Raw genomic sequence first — 25,238 nt, 5'->3', positions numbered from 1 at the left:
AAAGTTGTCACCAACATTTGTGCTATTTGTAATACGGTATTTTGGTTTGTCTTCCAAATATAATTTTTGCTTTCAGTCTGCTTAATGTATGCATTTTGTTTAAGATACTGTATAAAGTTTAGTTTAGACTCACGTCATATTCAAAGATATCGTATGGACAATAATTCACCATATGAGTCTAGTATGGATTTGTAAACAATGCAAAAAAATTCTTGTAATTCTGTTGCTTACTTTCATGGTTGTATGCATTTGTCTTTTAAACATAAGTATTGCATGCTTGGGAAGTATCAGGTACTAATTTAGGATCTATTATTAAAGTAAAAATAATTTTAAGCCCAGTATATTATTTAAAGCATTATTTTTAGAGCTTGTTTTAACATTAAAGTAAGGTATTCTGAAATAATCAATTTTGAAGAGAAATTTAAACTCTGACAAAATCAAAAAATTGTATATCAATTCAGCGATTCTATATTTAAAATAAACATGTGTGTAGACATAATATAAACATTCACAATATATTTAAGACGATTATATATGGGTATAAAAGCTTTAGTGTTAGATGTATAACACATTTATGAATTAAAACTTTAAAAGTTTTTACAATCCTATTTCCAATGACTCTGTATAAAGTTTCCACTGAGACTATATTAGAATGCAAGAGACTAATAATTTTTGATAGAACAAATTCTGTAGAGAAAAGAGTAAAAAATCAGTAATTTTAATAAACAGTAATTCGAATTTTGAAATCACATTGCCAACTTTTATTACGTTATTTATTATTTTGGAACCATTGATTTCAGGATAGGGCGTACTGTAACTTAATTGAAAGCAAATGAGCTACACATTCATTCATTAAAAGCTTTTTCACTTATAACGAATCACCCGCACATAGATAGCCATAACATAGTTTAGTAAATATCGTTAAATATAACACAAGCAGTGTATTTAAGTACAATAAATGTAAATAAAGAATAAAGAAAAAATATCTCAAGCTGAGATAACTTTTTAGATGGGTTCTAAAGAAAATATTAGAATAGATATTCAACACGGACGTCATAAGCCGAAGCTTATTTCCATCATTTGAACTAATTTATTCCCCAACATAGGAAATGAAAAGAAAAATATTATACAACTCTGATTTGAATTCACATTGAAATTTTTAACATTTGGTTTTAAGAAATACAAGCCGCGACACATAAATTAATAAAATACACTAGTTGCTGATTTAGTATAAGTATATTGAATTTCTTTCAGAAAGTAATACAAGGAATACTATTCTCATACAGGATTTCATAAAATTATTATTTCGTCTCTACAGACAAGAATTTAAATCAAATATCCTGTATAATTTTTACTATGCAAATTAACAGATTATTAGATATATATTTTAATTTATCATATATAACATATACATTACATTAATACACACAAGTATTTTTCGTCACCATTCTTCGTCATCATTTCAGCCCTAGGACGCCCACTGCTGGACGAGAGCTCCGTCTTGCAATAGGACCGTTAGAAAACGGCCTGCATCCGGCGTCTTCCTTCTTTAATAAGGTCGTCTGTCCACTTTATGGCTAGGTTCGTATGCCACGCTTGCCGTTCCGTGGTCGTCATACGCCATCAGACATGTCCACTGCCTTTCCTTTTTATTGTAAAATAATCAATTGTTTTTATACCCTGCTGATTGCAGAAGGCAGGGCACTAATGACGCCCGGCTAAAGTCATGGAGACCACCGAGCTCTTATATCGCTTGGGCGGACGATGCATAGAGTTAAAAGTCCCAAAGGCCCTTGGAAGGGAATTTCATTTCTGGATAGCCAAATATTGAATTGATCGCTTTTTACTATTACTTCCGCTAAATAAATGTATAAAGATAAGTCTAAAAGAAAATTACATGGAAATTAAAGACGAACCGTTTAAAGCCGTTAAAAAATTAAGTGAAATCATTAACTCGCTTTCACTTCGTCAATTACAATAGAAAGTTGCTCTCTTAACTTATTGTTCCTTGGTAAGCAAATATACCTAAAACCCACACAATTAAGGTGAACAGAAAATTTGAACATTTGACTAAATAACTACAAATAAATTTATAGCCAATTTTTATGTGAGGGATACCTCTAGCAAGAGCGAGGGTGTAACAGCGAAATCTTTCTATATCTGAATAATTTAAGCTTCTCATAAGCAAACCTACATCTTCTCTTACTTAAGTAGTATAGGAAAGAAACAAGGAGGAGAAGGAAAAAACATTATCTCATTTCGAGATTTAACTTCCAAAGCAGCTTTAGTAGGATGATTTGAAATTTGGATAGGAAGGGAGAGGAATCTAGACTCCTCGACTAGTCGGTAAATGCATTACAAGCAGACCTCCTCAAATCTTCTACGAGAGTCGTTACGCTCGAGACCATATTCAATCTCTCTTTCTTCAACACAATGGCCCCGGCACCCGCATGACGTATCCATGGAATGCTTAGTTACGCCTCTTAACAAATTACTACCGATCAACGAAAGTTATACGACCTGCCTCAATTTAAGCTAGTTTTGTTAGACAGATTCTAAAATTGCAAGCTGTGAATATGAAACATTGAAATCAGTAAATCTATTTAAAACTGGAACCAGAGGAGCTTTTTCCCATAAAATAACGGTTGTTTATATTTAAGTTTAAGAGTAAAAAGTCATAACGTAAACTTTTAATTCGATAAAAGATTAAAGAGCTTTTCAGAACGTAGGCCATATCTTTACTTATTTGGTAAATTGCAGTTTGGGAGTTTTATTCCGCAGGATTTATTACATGCTCTAAGATTTATTGAAAACACCCGACGTAAATTATCTTTGATTAATAGACTTGTTATTTATTTCGGCATCTTCGTGTAACCCGTGCTCATAATGTTACAATTTTACCTCCATGTCTCGTAAATAAACATTTTTTATATTTATAATTGTATTAACATATCATAAAGGTTGCTTAACATTTAATAGCAATATAAAAATTACATCCAAAAGGAACTTAAATTTAATTTAAAAATAAAATATTTACACAGTGTACTTGGTAAACTTGTGTGTTTATTTAGATATTATTAAAAGGTTTAGAGATGTCTTTCACTAGGAGGACCCGCGATATAGTCAAGGTTGCAGGTTATCGCTGGATGCGAGCAGCGCAAGTCACTGTGATGATCTTTAAGCGAGTCCTGTGCCTTGCAGTGAGCATCTATCGGTTGACCTGATGATGATGATTAAAGACAATTAATCCTAACACTTATCCCTATTTTCAATCAGTTAATTATTATTTAGTTAATAAAATAATATTTAGATTAACCATTTACAACAAAATTGGTATTCTTTCTTCCGTGGTTTTAGTATTGTATAAGAACAATATGCTAAGGTATAATGTGACTTAGTTCAAAGTTACCTTATTGACGGAAATGACTAAAGTTTGTTCCAAAGTTTCGTGCTTAGTGTAACAATAGGACTGTATATTGGGACTGTTTAATTTTCTACTAACCTTAAAGTTAGAATTAAAATACATATCCCGAATCAATAGTTATAAAAATTATGTAAAAAAAAACATGGCCTATAAAATATAAACTAATAACATAAACAATATAAAACTGTTAACATTTAAATTAAATTTTATACATAGTAGGCAATTGAAATTTAATATTCATTTGTGTGCTGATGCACCGCCATTTCTATCCATAGACGCCCACTGCAAGGTATAATCCTCCCTCAATAACCGGTCTACCGCCTTCCGCATCCAGCGACTGCCCGCGATCTTAACTATGTTTTCGGTCTACCTAATAGGGGACCTACCCACGCCGCGTCCAACGACGAACGGTAGCACAGGCGATTTGAGCTATATCGCGAATCTTCTCATATTTTATTCTATTTCACAGCAAAACTCCGAGGTCATTGCTCTCGATTACTCTCTGGGCGACCTTAAGCCTCTTTACAAGGCCTACCGTAAACGACGTCTCGGATCCACAAGTCATCACCAGCAATAGTCAATGGCAAAGGCCTTTGATGAGATGTCTTGAAAATTCCTGAACGTTATTAGTGTTATTATTCATTTAAAGATTATGAATTTTATGTATAAGACATTTTCTTCGTTCGATCGACTCTTAAAGTAAAAACGAACGAAAGTTAAAGTACAAACGAACTTATAATATCTACGTTTCTAACTTAAAATCATTATCATACATATATCTTTCCATCCTAAACACATAATTCCTTTTCACCATTTTCACAATTTAACTCATTTTGGTCTTGCGGACGAAAGCTGATAATGATCGGTTTTTGCAAAAAGCATTTAAATACAATAAAGGAAAAATTATTAAAACTTTCCTTTAATTTTTAGATTTACGTTTCTAATATGCAATTTTAATTTGATATATTAGTACATAGATAATATTGGTTACTTAGCAATTAAAATAGCGTTGTAAAATAAAATGCATTATTGTTGATATTCCAAAATGAATCAGAATCACTGCGAAGAAATGGCTACTATTTTTTGGTACGCTTTAAATCATTTTAAGTTACGTAGTATAAAATTATTAATATACATTATGTCAATGAAACTTTTATCAAATGAAAACTAGGATAAGATTGTGACAACAGTTTATAGTAGTTAAAAGTAGTTATACAGTTGAAATATAAGACATAGAAGTAAATTTCTAATTAAACAAGTTATAGCCTGTTCGCTTACTAACAAGTTAGAGTATACAGATTAATAAACAATCAATTTTATGTTTCATTTCTGATGCATGGTACATCCATTGCTTTCATATCACATTTCAATGAACATCTACATAAAAATCTACAACTGTTAATTAATTTTTATAGTTGTACATAAAAAAGTTTATTTTAAAATTGAATTCAATATGCTTATTCAATAAAAATAATGGGCCGGGATGTAATTGATAATAATAATTATTCCTATATAATAACTTGCCAAACGTTGATTTTTAGTTACATAAGACGATGTAAAATATATACCGATAAGAACCGGTGCTTAAGCACGCTTTTGTAAGATGCTCGTTATTCCAATAAGGGGTCCTTTGTAGTACAAAAATAGGTTCTTTAACCAAAGTCGCACTTTACAAGAATCGTTAGACTTATTTGCCTTCACGTCTTAACAATTTTTTAGAAATAGTTAATTATTTAGCTCACTTTATTTAAAAAAAAAGAGAGAGTGCCAATATTAGAATCTTAGATGATGCCAATATGTATTAAACTAAATCAATCACTATAAGAAATTGACTTTTCATTTTATATGTATATATTAATGTATAAGGTTTATGAATCATTTCTCTTAAGAAAACATTAACCAATTATTAAGAAAAACTTAACAAATATTTACAATTGGTTATTTTGAAATACATACATATACAGAATTGGCAATACTACAAACAGCGAAAGTATGTTTTATTCCAGAACAAAACTGTGGTAGATAACAATGCTGATACAAATAATAAAAAAAAAACGATAATGATACGAACCCCGGTAGATATTATAATATTTATATATACTATTACTATTTGCATTAACCACGATTAAACTACGTGAAGTGGTGGTGGTGAAGTCACATGAAGCACGGAACTGAAGGCTGCTAGGGCGTTAAGGTTCTGTAGTCAAGACCGTGGACCGACGCAACGTAGCACGTGCACCCAGAAGATGGACAGGTGACCTTGTTACATCGGAAGACACTACATGCAAGCCGCTACCAACCTACGAAATCTATGGGTAGTGCCAATGTCTAGCAGTGCACGTCTTACGGCTAAAATGATGATAATAGAACTACTCTTACTTTGTATTTTAATTTTAAACTCATAAATGAAATGATAATCTCTTTTTATAATAGCAATTGAACGTAAAAACTTGATAGAAACGTGACCCAGTGAAGCCGACCAAACTACACCTAATTTCTTTACTAAAACTCCCTTTTTATAATACCACGGACAGTATGCTAAATGGGGTTTGGATATAAGCCAATTCGGTCATAGATTTATGTACTTGCTTTATACTTGATGTTTTCGAAAGAACAACAAAAACTACACTTCTTCCGTTTGCCTGCTACCAAACCGGATACTGACTAGACGTATCCGTTGCTGGCGCTATTCTATATTTTATCAGAGAATATGCCATAATTTATTATTATCAGCCTGCCTTGCGAACGTAATGTGATGACATTAAAAAGTCTCAGTACTACTTAAGTGAATATTTTTTCAATGTAAAAATATCATTAATAATTCATTTTGCTAAATTTTATGTCTAGCTATCTACTATAATTAAATGAGCAGATACAATCTACGGATTAAATTTATTACAGTGTAACCGAGACCGCAGTGCTTCGATTTTGTAAAGTCCGGTAAGAAGCGAGTCTAAGAAAAAAAGGTCCATCAATAATCTGAGCTTTGACGACGGACTGACGTAACGGAGCGACCAATATTCCCTATACCTCGGTCTCGCCGTGTACCTATAGCGCGGGCCAGTGGTTTCGGTCGCACAATTTTTCCTTAACATAAAATTTGTTAATAAAAATCCAAAAATATGTAGTATCTATTCAATGTGAAATCATAAAATCGCCACCAATCCGCAAGCACTGAATTCGGTTCACGATTAAAGCTCTTCTAATATAATTATTAAAGTCACTTAACATGCCACAAGTTATCAGTTCAAAAGAATAAGCGATAAATTTTTACAATCTATAACACAGTTTAAAATGGAGACTGGGAACAAAAATTCGTACAGGGCAACATAAATATATTATAAACCAACAAATGACAGTGGTTCTAAACAAATACTTCTTATTTTTTGTAATATAAATTGTAGGTAAATTATTTTGGGCAAGATACAACCGATGGCCGTTGGGGCCGAAAGGTTCTTGTGTGGCAACCACGAGCGGATAGACGCGGCGTTGGTAGGCCCTCCAATAGGTGAATCGCGACGACCTTTGGCGGAGGCCTATGCCCTGCAGTGGATGTTCACCGGCTGAAACGAAAGAAAAAAGAAAATAATAATTTTAATAGCACAAATATTTCTTCAGAATAATTTTTTTTATAAATTATTTTTAACACCAAAAAGGAGTATGCAAAAGAAAAAATAATTTCGCTAAAATTATTCTTATATGCAGATTATAATGATACTATATATATAACTTTTAAAATATCAAAGTTAATATGTCAAGAATGGCCGTTAAAATATGTGCATGAATATATTAAAGGAATTTTCCAATATGTTGTATTCTCCATCTCAACAGAAATGTATCTCCCAAATTGAATTCCTTTTAGAAAAGTACACGGAGCAAAGAGTTTAAAATATGTAATATTTGCCACATGCGCACAAATATGACAAAAGCATTGTATTTCCTAATCTTTTTACTTTTCATATAACATTGAATGAAGATTTATAGATATTTAGTTAAGTGATTTTGAGAGATTTATAGGTATGTAGTTGTTTAAATTTTATTTAAATTTAAAATTAGGTTATGTATTCTTAATTTTAACGATAATTTTACATCACAAGCAAAGATTTGTTTTTTGTACGCAGAGTCATTTTTGATACTTATCTGTCAGCGCTTATAAAGTTAAGACGACACCCGTGCTAAATAGGCTACTAGCTACGTAGCAACTAATGTATACGTTAAACAAATATCAACAGAACAGTACAGAACAGAACAGAACGTAACAGAAAGATGCTTTTACTCTTTTTTGTAATTAATCATTCATTTACGTCATTTTCGTGATAAATATTTGCAATTCTTGAAGTAAATAAAAAAGATCCCTTTATTTTCGGTTCATCTTCAAGTCACAAATTAAATATAAATGTTCAAAAACACACCAAATCGAAAACTACACACATCATGTAACCTATAGTTTTATATTAATAATTTATCCTTGTGTAAACCCTTTACAGACCTCTATTACTAACCAATGAGGTAAGTTATGTTTTTCTGATATTAATTCTATGCAGCGAATGTAGTATATTATTAATTTTAACCATAACTCGCAATATAAATTACCATCTACAGTCTAAGATTTACATTAATCTACGTCAGTAATTAGTCGATAGTTTGAATAAACTCAGTGTACACTTTTCACTTTGTCCTCTTCTATCTTGTGCCAATACCTTTTTATTATTAATCAATTAAACGCCTTTGTGAGAGACAATGTTTAATGAAAATTATCTAATAGTGCCCTTCTCTTTCTTTTGGCATATTTATATATTTCTTATAATATTAACAATTGCAATTTAACATATATTTCATAAATTGAAAAACATGTAGCAATCTTTTTATACTTAACAATGTAATATCACATAGCAAATCGTATGCAATTTATTCGCATATATTACAAAAGTTGCAGGTGCAAAGCTGAACGTCGTATCGTTACCTTCAATAAATCCTTTACTACACATAATATGCAAGTCAGATCAAGCATGCAAAGTCAGTCAGAATGATAAATAAAGTATAAAAATTATTGTTAATAGTATAGAATTCTTTATTAATGTACTCTTTCTGTCGGTATATTTAAATAGCTTTGTCATTATATAAATACAATTGGCTACATGCCACGACAAATTACCACCTCTTATAAAGAGCACGCCTAACGAGGTCCACAAATTAATTTTAACGTTCGGTCAGCGACCCTTTTATGCATTTTATTAAAACGAACTGTATGTAATATTTCCATTTTCGATATTTAAATTCTCTACCATTTGCAATTCTGAACGGAGTACAAAAACTTTTAAAATTCATATTGCACGAGTTTTTAAAACTTGATTATATAATTTGACTTATATTATATTAGTTAGTTTAGTAGTATGTTATATATACTAAACTATTGCACATATTATATATTGTTTCGCTATACTAGTTCCCAAAAGTAGCATTGACAAATTTGTTGAATTAAGTAGAAAATTTTAAACATTTTACATTAATTTTTAATTAATACATGTATAGATCTTTTTTTTTAAGGCGTTAGGTATCCATAACAACGCAGATGACAAGACTTCCCTCGAGCTTACCCATATCGTCGATCCACCCAGTGAAGAGTCTATCCACGCCGCGTCTATCAATTCGTAATCTGTCTTTCTTACTTATTTACTGTCGATTAATATAAATATTTTCAATGTTCTACTTATATTAAAGAAACAGGCGCACCAGAATTTATAATCGTTATAACACTTAATTGTACCATTTTTAAGCATCTGCTTCTGGTGTGCTTTTTCCAAATAAATAACTAAAAGTACTCCTCTTTGTTTTATTTTTTAAAAAATAAATAATTTTGTGTTTGTTAAGCAATTCTAATAGCATATTGGACATATGATACCCTGTCTTATCTATCTCGGTATTGAAGTCACTGAAATTCATTATTCATAATTAGAAAAAGAATATATTTACTTTAGGTATTGTTAAACTTTGTAATAATATTAAAAACAAACCCTTATTTTTACCATGTTTTATGTCAAAGCGAAAATATTTCGCTATTTTATTTTTGATTTATCTTTGGCGCAAGTGAAGCTATTTAAAAATCGATAAATCTGACAATGAAATCGTAACAAATGCTGACATTTTGATTAAAAGTTAGAGAGTATCACAGTTTCAGTTTTTAAATGGCCGCACATGCCACAACTGGTAAAACAAAAACAAACGGTTTTCCAACAAGTTAAATGGGTCGTGATAGCAGTGTTCGAAGCTACTTATTTTTAATTTAATATATTGTAAACGAAGGCTTATAGTTTTAATAATCAAACAGTTAATATTATTACATGACATCCTTTAGATCAAATACCGTTGTTACAGCATATGGCCTTATTCCGCTATCTATGCCTTATTTCCGGCTTCTTGCAACTATGTGAAGTATTATGTTGGTGAAGTTCGATGTGGTCGCTACGAGGACCTTTTTGTTTAACGAGGTTTTTGCCAGACTGATGACAGAATTTTTCAACTTTCGCACTGGGTAAGCACGAATGTTGTTGAGCAGTGGTCGTACAGCGATAAGGAATGAGACTGGCGATCGCAGGTCGTAGGTTTGATGCCGAGGATACAATCACATTCACAAATTGTTTTAAAATATTTATATTGGAGTGCCACTGCTCTTAAAGAAGTTTCAAAAGGAAGCATCCTCTGCGTACCATAATACAACAATGCGGTCCTCAACCCGTCCGCCATCGAGGCGATTATGGTATTTCTCTTCATAGATGTCTTTGGGTGAGGCCCATGTCTTGCAGTGAACATTTATGGGCTGAAAGGACGAAGCACGAGTAACAACTTGCAGTAATGAAAAGTGTTTCTCGCTCTACCTAAATATGGTTAGGCCTATGTGCAGCTATGGACTTCTTTTGACTGAAATAATTATAATAAAATATGATGGTATAAAGCTATCTAAAATTCTGTACACACCGAGGCGAATCTAGTTGGCACTCTTTAACAGTAATCTATTAGACTATAATGTAAGAAATTCTTCACAACCAATTTATAAGTCTAGCGAAGAATTCAAAAACCAATCCCACCGCAGTAGATATATTAAGTACTCTCTGTATCTCAGTTGTATAAGAGTTGCTAAGGATGTCAGAATCGATAATGTCTGTTAGTAAGAATTAATGGCCAGTCCCTTCTTCAAGCAAGAAGGTTGCTAACCTTTTGCAAGACGGGATTATAGCGATCTTATAATATGATTTCTAATCTCGCTAGTTAACCGGTCACTAAACTTGTAATATAAATAATACTCGAGGAAGAAAAGAAAAGAGAAGAAAGAGAAGGAATTATTTAAAATAAACACGAGCAAGCGATTTTAGACGATTTTTCTTCCACTTACTACGGCTAAAGAGTTTTAAATCTATATATACAGGGTAATTAGGAACAGGTGAAAAATTTTAACGGAGTGAATTAATGTGTAGTACACGTGATCAAAAATCAATAGTTTGAGAAATAATAAATAACATTATGATAATATAGAAAAAAAAGCGTTACCGAAGTTCGAGTTACTATATATTAAAATTAATTGTTGTTTACTGTCTGTCCCTGCAGGCTTTGTCGCATTCCAATTAAAAAAATAATGTAACATATTTCAGTGTGATGACTAATTACAGGCTAATTGGAAATTTATGTGAAAACTTAAGAGCTTTTTGTTGACAAATGAATTATTCAATCACTCTTCTAAATCCTTTACACATAAAATCAATCATTTTGAGTAGTAAAGAGAACTTAAACTCAAAATTTTAATAAAAATTTATTAACTAAGTAATTAGAAATTAGATCAAAAGCTTTAAAGAGCTTTTTACTGACAAATAAGCTATGCATCCACCCCTTTAAAGCTTTTATACCTTTAATCAATCAACCTGTAAATAAGAGATTTGCACAATGTTCTGGCTCATAACATCTTTGGCACAATAAGGTTTAGATATTAGGAATATTACTTTCGCCGAGTAGATGACAGTTATGATAACTAAAGGATTTTACGAAATTCAACCCGCAAGGGGATTGAAAGCGTCGAATAAAAATACATATAAGCAAACTATTGCTTTTATAGGTATAAAACTGTCAGAATTTTTTGTCATGTTAAAATACACACACAATGCAGAACAGGCTACAAGAAACGCAGACGATAGCTAGTATTATGTAAGCAAAGACAGGTAATTTATTTGATTTATGTAACATTCTTCATGATGAATGACATAATTAAGTATTGGAATTAACAACTCAATTACAAAATTATACATAAGTTTTAATTTATTTGAAAACATGTACGAATTTAATAAATTGCGTACATTTATTAAACAGAAGCATTATCATGTTTGTTTGTTACATGATATTAATAACAAGCAATTACATTTCCATACATCCATTCATTCATTCTTGTTAGCCGACAGGCGTCTATTGCCAAAGATCGTCACTGCCATCGCTCTTGCGCTGCTCGCTTTTAGCGACTTTCCGCGACTTTAATTATGTTGTCGGTCCTCCTATCAGAGGGCCGACCCACGCCGCGTCTACCGGGTGGTAAGTTTTTGATCCTAAAGGCTGTACGGGCAATATGGCCCCTTCACTTCCATTTTAGACAAGCAATTGTTTCGGTAACTTTGGTTACCTTGCTACGAATCTCCTTATTAGTTCCCTTGATGACTTTCTTATGAGGCCTATCGTAAGGATCACATCACGGACCAGTTAGTCATTATTAGTAACACACATTTTTCAAAGACCTTCATCTTGTGACGCATACGCAGTACGCTATTTTATTATTATATATTATATATTATATATAAAATATATTGATATTAATTAGATATATATTGAATTTCTAAAGAAAATTAAAATTTAAATAAAATTAATCAAAGTACAACAATGTAACTGCAAACGAGTATTACAATATTTCAGTATAGCCGGTCATTACACTTTATATCGTACGCGTTCCTCATTAATCTACGTCCGTAGTTTGGCACCGTCCAATATAGTCCAATATAAAAAAAGCTGAAAGAGAATGCGTTAAAGCAAATTTCCCTGTTGCCACAGATGCTACTTCATAATTTGCTACTTATTAACTTACTACCAGTACCTACTAATTATCAGTGGAAACAAAATAGTCAGCACTAAACTATAAAAACGACAGGACTAACTAATAGACGTGTTATTGCATAAATAAAACGACGGATGTGGTACAATTTTTTATTTTTAATTTACTATGAATAGGCTGCATCAGTTGCCATCGGCTAATAGCCTCTCATCATTTTGAAATTCCAAATCCACTCCGATTCGGACGAAATTTTTCACTTTCATATGTTTATTATAATTTTGTTTTCAATGTTACCTGTTATTTATCAAACATAGTTTTGAATTTGAATATGTCCACAATTTTGAATTTCACTGTGAATTCAATAAATTTTAGTTAAATTCCAAAATTTTAAATGTCGAAATTTCGCAGAAATATTTTGTGATAATTGTGAAGTATGCTTGCTTTGCGCGATTTGTTGATTAAAATTTAGCTGCTAGTACTTTCAAACCATAACGTATGAAAAGTTTATATTTATGATTCCATTTTATTGAAGAACATAAAAACGCTTTTAAACATGTTGATAAACATGAAAAATAAAAAATAATGCTTATTTTAAAGTTAATTAGAATAAGATAACAAGTGTACTAAATTTAATCATCATTGTCATTTTTATTTTAGACGAAGACGTCCTCTGCCGGATATAGGTCTAAACATATAGATTTATAACAGGACCAGCTGGAAGCATCCTGCATGTCGCATTGACTGATCGCGTTATTATCGTAATCAAATCATTAAAAAAATATCACAAAAAAGTTATCAGGTAGACGAACAAAAGTAACCGACAAAGTTCAGTGGATTGTCAAGTTGAATTGGCAGTTGACAGGCCCCATGACACGCAAAAAAGATAGTCGCTGGGGTGGTGATCGCAAGGAAGACTTGTTAAGGACTTCGAAATTCGTTAGGCATACGCTTCTAACCGATCTTGTTATAAATATATAGGGAAGACCCATGTCTTCCAGTAGACAACCTATGGCTTAAACGGCCATAATAAATAAGGAAATACATGGTAAAATAAAACCAAAATTGCCCCAATTTGTAATCTACTGTGGTGATTTAGACAGTTATTTACCCAACAGTAACTTCATACCATCAACACCGTGACTAGTTAACGAATAGGGGACCAACTTTGATCGCTCTACCGTATAGTGATTGCAGTTGGAGCTCGTATGAAAAAAACATAAAAGTTACTCGTTGTAATTTGATTGCGAAAGGACAAAAAAATTTTAGGGGTATTTTAATTAACAAATTTAATTTTGACGTGGTGTCAATTAAGGGTAAGGTCCTTTGATATTTTTTAAACGAATAATGTTCAAATGTTTAGTAATAAGAACACAAGTGGTGACCAAAAAATTAACAATAATATAGGAACCTTTAAAAAGTCTTTATACGGACGCAATTTAGCTGGCCAAAGAATTACTATCAAGCATTTAGAAAAGATAATAGAAATTTTATCGAAGTGTTGAGATTACTCCCTCATTGACAAGGCCGTATGTTACTTTGAATTTTAACCATGAAACAAATAAAGACTTACTCAACTTTTTATGAAACAAACTGTTTCACCTCGACAAAGTTTTCAAATAAATTCAAATATTTGTGATAATGACCCTTGAATCTTCATCATCGTAATCAATTCAGCTATATATAAGATGACTGATACTGAATATAGGCCTACTCTATAAATAATTATTTTCCTTAATTTAGACTAAGCAATAAGTTAAACAGTAAGTCAATAACCAACTTAACAGATATCGAGTTGTTTCAAAGTCGCAATTTTCACACAAAATTACGACGTCGCATTGTGTGATATTCTCAGTGTTTGCGTAGGGTCCCAACTCTAGCTTGGCTGATCAAATATATAGAACACGGGAGAAAATAATCTAGACTTCGTAATGAATTTCTGTTGGGCTATTAACACCTATACCCAAAGCCAAAACAGAAATTATTGTCGTTTGAAAAACAAGTTTCAAACTACTTGAACAACCACTCTTTTATTTAAATTTAGCTTTCCTTGACCTTTGATTTCGTTTTATTGTTTTTGGATAATTTCAGGGACAAAAATTTAAATAAAATTGTTATGGCCCTTAAAGTGACATAAGAGGTAGGATAAAAATTCTACCAAGAAAAAATTCTCATTTAGGTAAAAAATATATATTTTTTATGACCATAGATTTTCTTGGTTACTTTCGGAAATACAAGAAATATACTACATAATAACAGTGATTTTAAAATTCATTTACGCCCCATCTCTCTAATGTAAAACTATAATTAAATACCGCAAAAAAACATCAAAAAAAATCTAATGGTACTCATTAGATTTTTGTTGATTAGTTCAAGATAACTAATGAAATTTAACTAATTCTAATAACTTACTCCATTATGTCATTTAACAATACATTGAACAAATCTCTGGTATAGCTCCAAGATATTATCACCAATAATAATATATTGAGGTCCCACGTGCTGATTGATTCGCGCCTTACACTAAATATAAACAAGTTTTTAATTTTAAGTTTTCTTCACTATGTAATTGTGTATTAGACCGTGAGAATGGTCATATTTTTGATACCGTTTATTTATATTACTTCGTATTTATACATACTTGATAGTAAATATATATCCAAATTTTGTTCATGACTACTTGACTAAACAGTAAAATAAACAGTATAAATGGTATATTTGGTTCCAGAAAAAGATAACGATTTTTAATATGAGTGTAAGCATGTTACTACTTTTTTTAAAAAAAAACGTCAACGAATACTAAATCAACTATGTTTATTATATATGTCATAACTTATTATCAGCAATTTTGTAATTTTTACCGCAATTTCTTATGATAATTCTTACAGATTAAATTTAAATTTTGCAACGCTTATAGAAAATTTATTACAACCTTCTAATTTGCCATTGTAAAATTATAAAGGAAAGCACGAGCAAGGTAATTTAAATATGCGTTCAAAACGTGCTAGAATTAGAAGTAATAAAACACGCTGGAGCAATTTATACCCCACATACTCGCATGGCAACGACGTTTCACAGCTATTAAATTAGTTTATTGTGATTTGTTCTGAAATTTATGATAAATTTGTGTAATTGGTTATTTTAAAGGAAAATAAATATTTGAGATAATCAACTTCTTTTTAAATAACATGGGAGATCCGTGATAAAATTCTTAGTGATTTAATTTCCTATCCATTAACCCTTTATTTTGTAATAGTTACCGTATAACTTTTTTCAGTTTATATTGATTAAGAAATTTTAATTAATGCATATAGAGAAAAAGTATGTAATTAAGTTCAAAAAGATACTGCTTACATACATGGTTAAAGTAAAAGTTAACTTATAAATAACGAAAATAGGATCATAAATTTTGCGTTCATTTAATCCGGAATTCCCCGAATGACAGCACTGTTAAAAACATACCATTTCAGAAATGCAAACAATACTTTACTGTTTTTTTTTTTATTTGCTTTCTGTAATTACAGTGCATTCAATTTCAAAATGAAATAATAAAACTATTAAATGCTACTGACAAATTGAAGTGACAATGGGAGTGGCATATAGCTCGCAGAACTGATGTCTGCTGTGGTCACTGACTGGCAAGTACGGCACGTCTTCATTCAACGGAAGACACTGAACACAAGTAGCTTCCTTCTCGTCCTCTTAGAAATCTACTGGGGAGATCTATGTCCAGTAGTGGAAGTTGTGCTACTGAAAAGGTTATGATGTTGTTAAAAAACTTCATATTTCTTCAAACGGTGTTCTATTTTATGATCGCAATTAGATTCTGTATAGAATAACGTCTGACGGAGCAATTTTACGCTATTACTATAATTTATTCAATTTCATACGAAAGAACGGATGCCAACGTATCAAGTTAATGGAGAAGAAAACGTTTTTCTCGAAATCTATTTATGGTTAATGGGTAACTTTATCTAAAAAAAGAGTTCCTTAAAAGGTTCTTTCATACAAATATTTTATTCATATTGTTAATAAACAAATAAATGTAATATAATACTAAAATCGAAACTACTTCACTTCCCAGACGATTCCTTATCAGTCCCACACAAGCATTCGGACCCAGCAGAGCCTAAGTAAGGGTAGGCTTACTGCATTAGTTTAACTTCCCTCCGGCCCTCACTTGATACTAGATTATGTCGTAGTACATACATGACACATTGACACTTTATCTTAATACAATTCAATATGTATCAAAGAGTAATTATTTAATGAAAATAAATTAATAGATTCAAATATAAAACATTATAGTTATCATTTTAATTTATTTTATAATTTAATATTCGTATAGACAACAGCGAAGCAAAACGATAAAGTGGATAGAAGACCGTGTTATATTCGTCAGAAAATACTAGATGTAAACTGCTAGACCGCCGAAAGACCAAGGTACGTCGTGGATATTTCAGGCCCAGAAGTTCCACAGCTATATTCATAACCGGATGTCCTTCGTCTGATATGATGATGATATATATTAAAAGGATTTTAAGAGAAATTGAAATCCCCAACATATTGTGTAATGAATAAGGATGAACTTTGCTTTGAATATAAGCCGCTTTTAGGCCAGTCCTATTGGAAATTTAAATGGCAGACCAGGTCCAGCAGTGGGTGCCCTATAACTAAAACGATGATGATAAAGATCTATATAAATTGCAAAGACTGAAATAACTTTAAAAGTTTTTTATTTACTTTATATAGATTCTTAATTCAAAAGTCTATGTACAACTGTAATAAACTTGAGAAATTTAATAATGGTCGCTCGTTAAGTTCGAGACAATATCTTTGAAAATTTGACTTCCACTTCCGCTTAGGATATTTACATAATTATTAATAGGATGCTTGGTGATTGTTTTAACAGTCTTCTTGATGAATAGATTTAATAAATTTTATGACGTTAGCCAATAATAATGTTATCACTCAACTAAACATTATAAATATAATTAAAATCATCTACATTCATTTTGTATTACCCAAATTGCTGAAGCAACGTTATCGCTAAAGACTTGAAATATGTCATCACCTGTAAATTAGGTTACTTAATTAACTGTTACAGAGTACATGCAGCAGATGTTTTCAGCCATTGATTCTTACTATATTGAAGTTTATAATCACAGTACAATTTTGTTATTTACTATTTAATTTTAATTTTTTAGTTATCTTACTTTTCATTATAAATAGAAACACTTTTTATTAAAGATCATTTATCTAAAACTACACCCAACACAAACATTCACTTCGACATATACAAAACACATACAGCTTACGTACAAGTACGTAGCATTTTTAATTTTTTTTCCCTTAAAATTTTTGTCACATATTGTGAAATATTATCTTTACTGATAGGTGAAGTATCTCCAATGGGCTTTAACTCAAGGTAATTTTTACCATGGGAATGAGAGAGTTACTATTTATTTTATTTGTCCATGGTTATATCAGTGCAGTCTGAGCATAAATTTGTTTTTAATATATTTTGATATAAATAAAGGAGCTATGAAATACAAATCTGTACTTAATAGTATAATATAAAACCCACAGCACCTTTTCAGGTTTGAGTAAATTGCCTCTATTAGGTTTCACCTACTTTAGATGCAGGTCAATACGTGCATTTATAACAACAATTATTATACAAAGTTTAAAGTCAGACCAGGGGACGGAACAAAAAATAATTTCTATTGAAGAGTTCTTTTCTTAAAACTTTCTTTCTTTACATTACAATAACTTTTTTAATAAAACCAACGTAATGCCTTTAAAAGCTATCCCTCTAATTGCTCTTTTACAAGTTTTAAGTTAACTTTAATTTTTTTATTTAAATACAGAAACAATATCGTCGCATTGTATTTAATTATAAATCTGTGTCTGGTTTGCAGTAGTTCAGCGATTAAGTGAGGTAACCGCTACTATCAGCTTCAACTTCTTTGTATACTAAGAAAGTTGCGATCTAGTGCTGATATATGGCGTATCCATAAAAGTGTGTTTTCAATATTAAATTCTGTATCCTAACGGTAGAGCACTGGGATTTGCGATCGTAGATTCCGTCCACAGAATATAATCTGATAGATATAATTCAAGCATTGTTTCACACTTAATTATATTGAATTGCCGCTGCTCACAAACAAGTTTCCAGGGCAGCAGCGTCCTCTGCGTACCACATAATACCACAATGCGAGCAGTAACCCGCCTGCTAAACGTGGCGATTACGGTATATCCCCCATAGATAATTTGCCATGCAGAGAGCATCTATTGGCTGAAACGGCGAGGTCGACGAGTATTAAATTCACAGCAGTAGTACACCTGCATTTGTTATATCAGTAGGTTTGTCTTATTTTATAGTCATGGAAAACTAATATTTACCCATTATTTGATAGCTTCGCTGAGTTTAATGTGCCAGAACTTAAAGGTGATTAGCGTGTGCCTATATTCTAGGCTCGAAGTCTGCTACAGGAGCATTGGCTCAGACTGGTACATTAAATTATACATTTATTTCACCAGATTGAGTAGCTGCCAAGCTTTAAAGTCGCTTGGACATGCGTTCTACGGACTTACAAGAAGCCCGAGAAGGCTAAAACACTGCTTTATCTGTTGCAATTATCGAATTATATTTACGACGTAATTAGAAAGTTTTTTGAAAGATAATTTGGTTAGTGGATCATAGTTATTGGATTTTAGTAATGCATTCAATAATATAGACGGGCTTGCTTTTGTCGTCACAAGACATTGGATTTCATACGTGACTAAACGAAAAGAAATTGTTTGCAATATAGTTAAAAAAATTTCTATCTATGACAAATGAAAACTAGTTACAAGATGATTTGATGTTTTTTTATTTATTGTTGTATTTATTCATGTATATGTGTATATAAATAATTGTATATATGATATACAGTTACTATATTATAAACTATTTAGTACTATGTATATGTCGTCACGCTACTTGTCCCTCTTTTTATCCATAATTCGATATGAATATCCTCAAGTGAAAAAACCGTTTTTATTTTCTAACATTTTTATAACATCAAAAAGAAAACATAGAGTTTCCTGTCTTGATATAATGTGTATAATAACAGTGTTACACTTAATGTTATGAAACGTTTATAGCGTAGACTGGATTTTTACCTACTTTTACACGACAAAGCAGACAAATGCTACTGTAAAAATATTATACTGTTACACACTGAGCAAACGACACATGCCTGTCTACTTGAGTTATTTTCTAAGAACCAAAAAGAAGTTTTAAATCTGTACAATGTATACTGTGGGTACTTATATTTTAAATTCGTTATGAAGCTATATACAGTTTGAAATTTATTTTATTTTATTTTATATATACGGTATTTAATAAGTAAAAAAAAAAATAAACAAGTTATCACAAAACACAGCACGAGCCCATCCATGATTCATTTTCTACCCTAACTTAAAACTTTAACAACAACAAAATACATTTTTCACTTCAACTTTTAGATTTTAATTAAATAAACACTGAACAAACAAAGTTTTGTTACGAAAATTATAACCAGAAACGTAATATTTTTATATGGAATATTTATATGTAAGGTACAAATGAAACATGACGCTACAAATTTTTATTTACATATTTTCTTTATAATCATTTTAACATCATTTTTTTTAAGTAGTACCTATACAGTGTGATTGTTTATAGGTGTAAAAGTTTTAAAGGGGTGGATATTTTCAACCAACCTATATAAAGTAACTGCTCTGAAATATATGACATAAATTTGTTTTGCTAGCAAGGCAGCAATTACTTCTCGCAGTACGAAGTCTGCAGGGACAGATAGTTGTGGTTTCAGCCCATAGAAGCTAACTGCAAGACATGGGCCTGGCCTAAAGATATTTTTGAGGGATTATACCATAATTGGCACGCTTGGCGGGCTGAAGATTCAAGCGTGGTAATATGGTGCTAATGCCCATCCACTGAAAACATGCGCAACGTGAGAAATACATAATATTGTATCACGGAAATCGCACCCGTGACCTGTGAACGCAATTCTCAGTCCTATACCGCTGGGCTACGACAGCAGGGCCAAATAGTAAAAAATATTTAACTTTAATAACTGGTAATTTGAATATTAACAACGCTTTTTCTAACTTTACTACCATAACTTTATTACTTCTGGTACTTTTAATTTTTGGATAGGTTGTACTATAACTGACAGTAACATATATTCACCCTTTTTAAGCTTTTATACCAACCAACCAATCACCCTGTTATATACCATACACTTATTTTAGTTTCTACTGTAATAAAATTGCATTAATATTTTTTATTGAAAATCTTTTATGAGTTTACTATGATTTTTGGAATAATTGAAAGCTTAACATTTTGGATGACAACTACTTTATCAATTATCATCATAATGTGAGTGCGCAGTTTGGATGGCATTTACTAAAGCCGCACAAAAACGTTCTTGAGCGTTCAGACGACCACTAGTACCAAATTTTTATAATACAGCTAAATGAACGGTAACTGTTTAACTACTTTTTTATGAAAAACATTTATAAACTAACTAATTCCATGCACGTATGTAATAAGCTAATTGCAAGTAATGTATAAATAGATGATTTACAGCAAATTTTTATTAGAAATAAGGGCGCAATTTCGCTACTCTTTTGTTTTAAATTAAACTGCAACATGTTGTGCATAAGCATTATTGTCTTTTAGTCTGAAGGGCGTTGCAACTTGTGCTCTGAACGTAAAAGGGTGGCCTTTGTCATGCCTCATAGTCACGAAAAGTGATTCTAAAAATACATTTTGAAGCGAGGGATATGTTTTAATTATTCTTAATTTGGTATATGATGTCTTAGTTCATTGTTGTTCATTTCGAAATCAACCCAATTAATTATTTCAATTTATTTTATGGGATACAAAACAAAACATTCTACCTCATGATCTAATACGATGCGATAAAATATTTTTGGTCAAGTGTTTTTTTCCGGCAAAATGTTCTATAGTCTCTGACAACAAATGTCCTATATCCAGCTGTGGACGTCGGAGTTGCACCTTAAATTATATAACGTGAAACCGATTAAACTCAAACACAATCAAAGTATTGTTTCAAACTGCTGAAGAAAAATCTTAACTTTTGCGGATAGCAGTTGATAATTGTAAAATTTTTATAAAAGCTAGTTTTTTTTTTTTTTTTAAATGGCAACACTACTCGACCCCGACATTCTTTTGTGACAACTTCTGGTAAAAGGATTGAGTGTGGTGGGGTTGAAACAGCGTTTTGATTATTGAGTCGGGAGCTCCGTCACTCATTCGATAAACATCGAGGTGATAAGTTGTTTAGTGGAAACTATACTAGTTAGCCGAGAAGACTAATTAAAGTGGAATAAAGTTTTTCTGTTATAATAAAGATGACAATGCACCCGACATGTAACCTTATGTGCGAAATTCTCGGTGAAAAAACTTAATTAATATCTTCACCAGTTGTATGCGTTCAAATGTTATTATATAACGTTTTAAGAAGGTAAAATGTCAACTCTAAGCACTAATTCAAAAAAGAATATGTTAACATATTCATACAACAACAAAATACTTTATTGTGGACGACTGAGATTTACGATCACAGGTCGTCGTTCAATTCTCGGAATGAAATCTCACATAATTCACACTTTGTTAATTAATTATATGGTATGGCCACTGCCCACAAACAACTTTACAGAGGATGGGCAGGAGCGTCCTCTGTGTGCCATAATACCAAGCTGTGATCCCCAACCTGCCTGCCAAGCGTGGCAATTATTATATAATCCCCCATAGATTTCTTTGGGGAAGGCATATACTTTGCAGGAGGTATATGTGGACTGAAGCAACGACAAAGTCCTTAATAATTTAGACTTGAGACCACGGACCAACAAGGATGTCCACCCACAAGATAAACAGATAACATTATTTAGGAAAACAAACGAAGCAGGAGGATTTCAAACAATCTTATCGGAAATTAATAGGGGAGCCCCATGTTTGGCAGCAAACATCGTCGGCCGAAATAATTCATACGATAAAAGTAGCCAGTTGTTCACTACTTTGCACAAAAAAAAATTCTGAAAATTTCTTCTTTGCTTCATAATTTTTTAGAAAGAATACATTTATAATCCTGAGACTGACAAATCGATTGATTTGCGATACCTACACAAGGATACGCATGATACAATACAAATTACTCTCTTTAAACAATTAATTAAGAAACATAAAACATAAATACATTTAATCAGGCAACCCTGCAATCACACGTCGGTGTTGCCTGACAAGTTAAATTAATATCATCGCTACACGAGTGTCTTTCTGTCAAGGACCCTCTTTAATTTACGCCGTATGTGCCGTAAAGTGTATTATTTAGATCGACAGAGATTATTATATGAAGTTTGAACACGAATAACGACTACTTTAATACACTACATTTGTATTATAGATAACATTACAAATATGTCTACAAAAGTATTGCTTTTTGATACGCTTAATATATCTATATTTTTATATATATATATGCGTAATAAAAAATGTTGCGTTTCTATTTTTATATATTAAATATCAGCCTAATTAATTATAGGACGTACTTTTAGCAGTTTTAAAATTACTACTTTAATTTTTAAATATGTGTGTTTTTTTCTTAACTTTATTAAATATTTTAAAATTATTTTAGTACATATTGTAAGAGCAACTAAAAATCTTTTAGCGAGCAGATGTTCGCTACTTGAATTAATAATTCTATTCTTTCGCTTGCAATGTCGTCGCTGACACTCATTGTTGGTGGAACTCTTTGTCTTTCTGATGTTGTATTTTTCTACATGCCTACATTTTTTTAAAAACCTGATAACTTGTCTAGAAGAAACTGAAAAATGTTTACGCAAAGTTGCATGGAGATTGACCTAGTTACTTTAGATTGTTTTTATTAATATTAAAATGTACAATCATTTTATATTCTGTTTTCAAAAAAAATATGATTTGATAGAAATATATATTATAAAATGTAAATATGACAAAATGTCTACTAATTTTAATTTTTTGATCTTTCTGGCTTTCTAGAAGTTTTCCAGTCGATATAAGAAAAAAAAGAAATAATGAAAACCGTGAAAAAATATAGTGTAGGGACGCCCTTCTTTGTGGAAATTTTGAACTTTTAAGAAATATCATACCATTTTTATAAAAAATTAAAGTGATCATTACTATAGTACTACCGATACTGCTGTAATGCTCTTCAAAGCTTGTCTGATAGCGCCACGTGATAAGGTGCAAGGAAAAAGAACATATGTGCCACCGCCGGAGCCGCCCATACTCTCCTCGACTCGTCGCGCATATAATATTTATAGGTTCGGTAGTGGTATAGTTACGATAGATTATAAATTAAATTGTATCTTCAATAACTAACTGTTGCTGAATTTTGGAGTGCCACATTAGACATAGCAATGTTTTATAAATACAGTTGTTTTTTCCAGGTGTGCCAATGGATCGGTCATCCAAGCTACTTTTTAACATTAGAGCAGTGATGTAACATAGACGGTACGATTATTGGAATTTTAACTTACATTTAAACTGTTGAAAAGGTTTTCTTCATTTCAATTGACACAATAACAAAGTTAAATGTTGTGTGAAAGCTTAAAATTTTTACATCGGCAAGTTTGGAGACTTTTGCGTACTTCATAATCTGCAGTAGAAAATTATTCCATGAAATATTTTTTTCCAGAAATAATAATTAATAAATATTGAGTTTTCATTAAATCAATATGATCAAGATTTCAATTCGTACTATCAAATTTAAAAGTTTGTCATAAAAAACATAACCGACCGATTAATTCGCTTAAAATTAGAAAACTAAAGAATAGGAATAAAAACATAAAACGCTAGTACTACTTACGTGTTTATATTTCATCTAACTTTGTAAGGAATATGACATATATTGTCTATGTCATAAAACGTAATATTCTCTTGTATTAATCGATATTCGTAGAAACGATAATAACCATTTAATAAAATAAATTAAAATTTTAGAAAAGATTCCACGTAAATAGGTTAAAAACAAATATTACAAAGAAAGCAATTACTGTGTTCATAATTAAAATAAAAACAAATATATGGCTTGCAGCGACGAAAACATATTAAGCTTATCTAGTCGACAGGTGTCCTGCCTCTGCATTATTAATTAATTTAAATTGTGTTGAGCTCGCCTAAAATTTACGCTATGCGAGCTCTTTGTTATATGCTGAATATATTATTAAGATATTCTACATTTATTTCTGCTACACAAACAATCATACCGATTTGAAATTTGTCCAAAAGTAACATGGTTTTGCTTTTTTTAATTAAAAAAAGCCGGAGCTAAAAAGAATATTCTTCCATTAAAGAGTCTGAATTACAATATCAAACTTATTTCAAACTTGATGTACTAACATGTATTGAGTTTTAACAATTACATACAATACCAAGAATCACACTTATACAAGTATTAAAAAACACCATGAAATTCAATTAAAAAAATACTCTACAGCTTATTATAATCCCTGTTACTACTCAACATGGAGTAAAGGCTTTTTAGTTGTGTTTTAGCGTAAACAGCTTTTTTGATTATTTCTTGGTATAATTGTTATAATTTTTAACATTTGATTCCGAAGTGTAGACGACAAACCGCAAGTGTTGCCTAGGACGTCACGTCGCGTGAAAGACGGACGACT

The sequence above is a fragment of the Battus philenor genome, unplaced genomic scaffold (assembly GCF_028537555.1).
Source record: "Battus philenor isolate CCGP_79_NKW_IND1 unplaced genomic scaffold, ilBatPhil1.0.hap1 SCAF_13, whole genome shotgun sequence".
Classification (NCBI taxonomy): Eukaryota; Metazoa; Arthropoda; class Insecta; order Lepidoptera; family Papilionidae; genus Battus; species Battus philenor.
Note: the sequence above shows the minus strand (reverse complement) of the source record.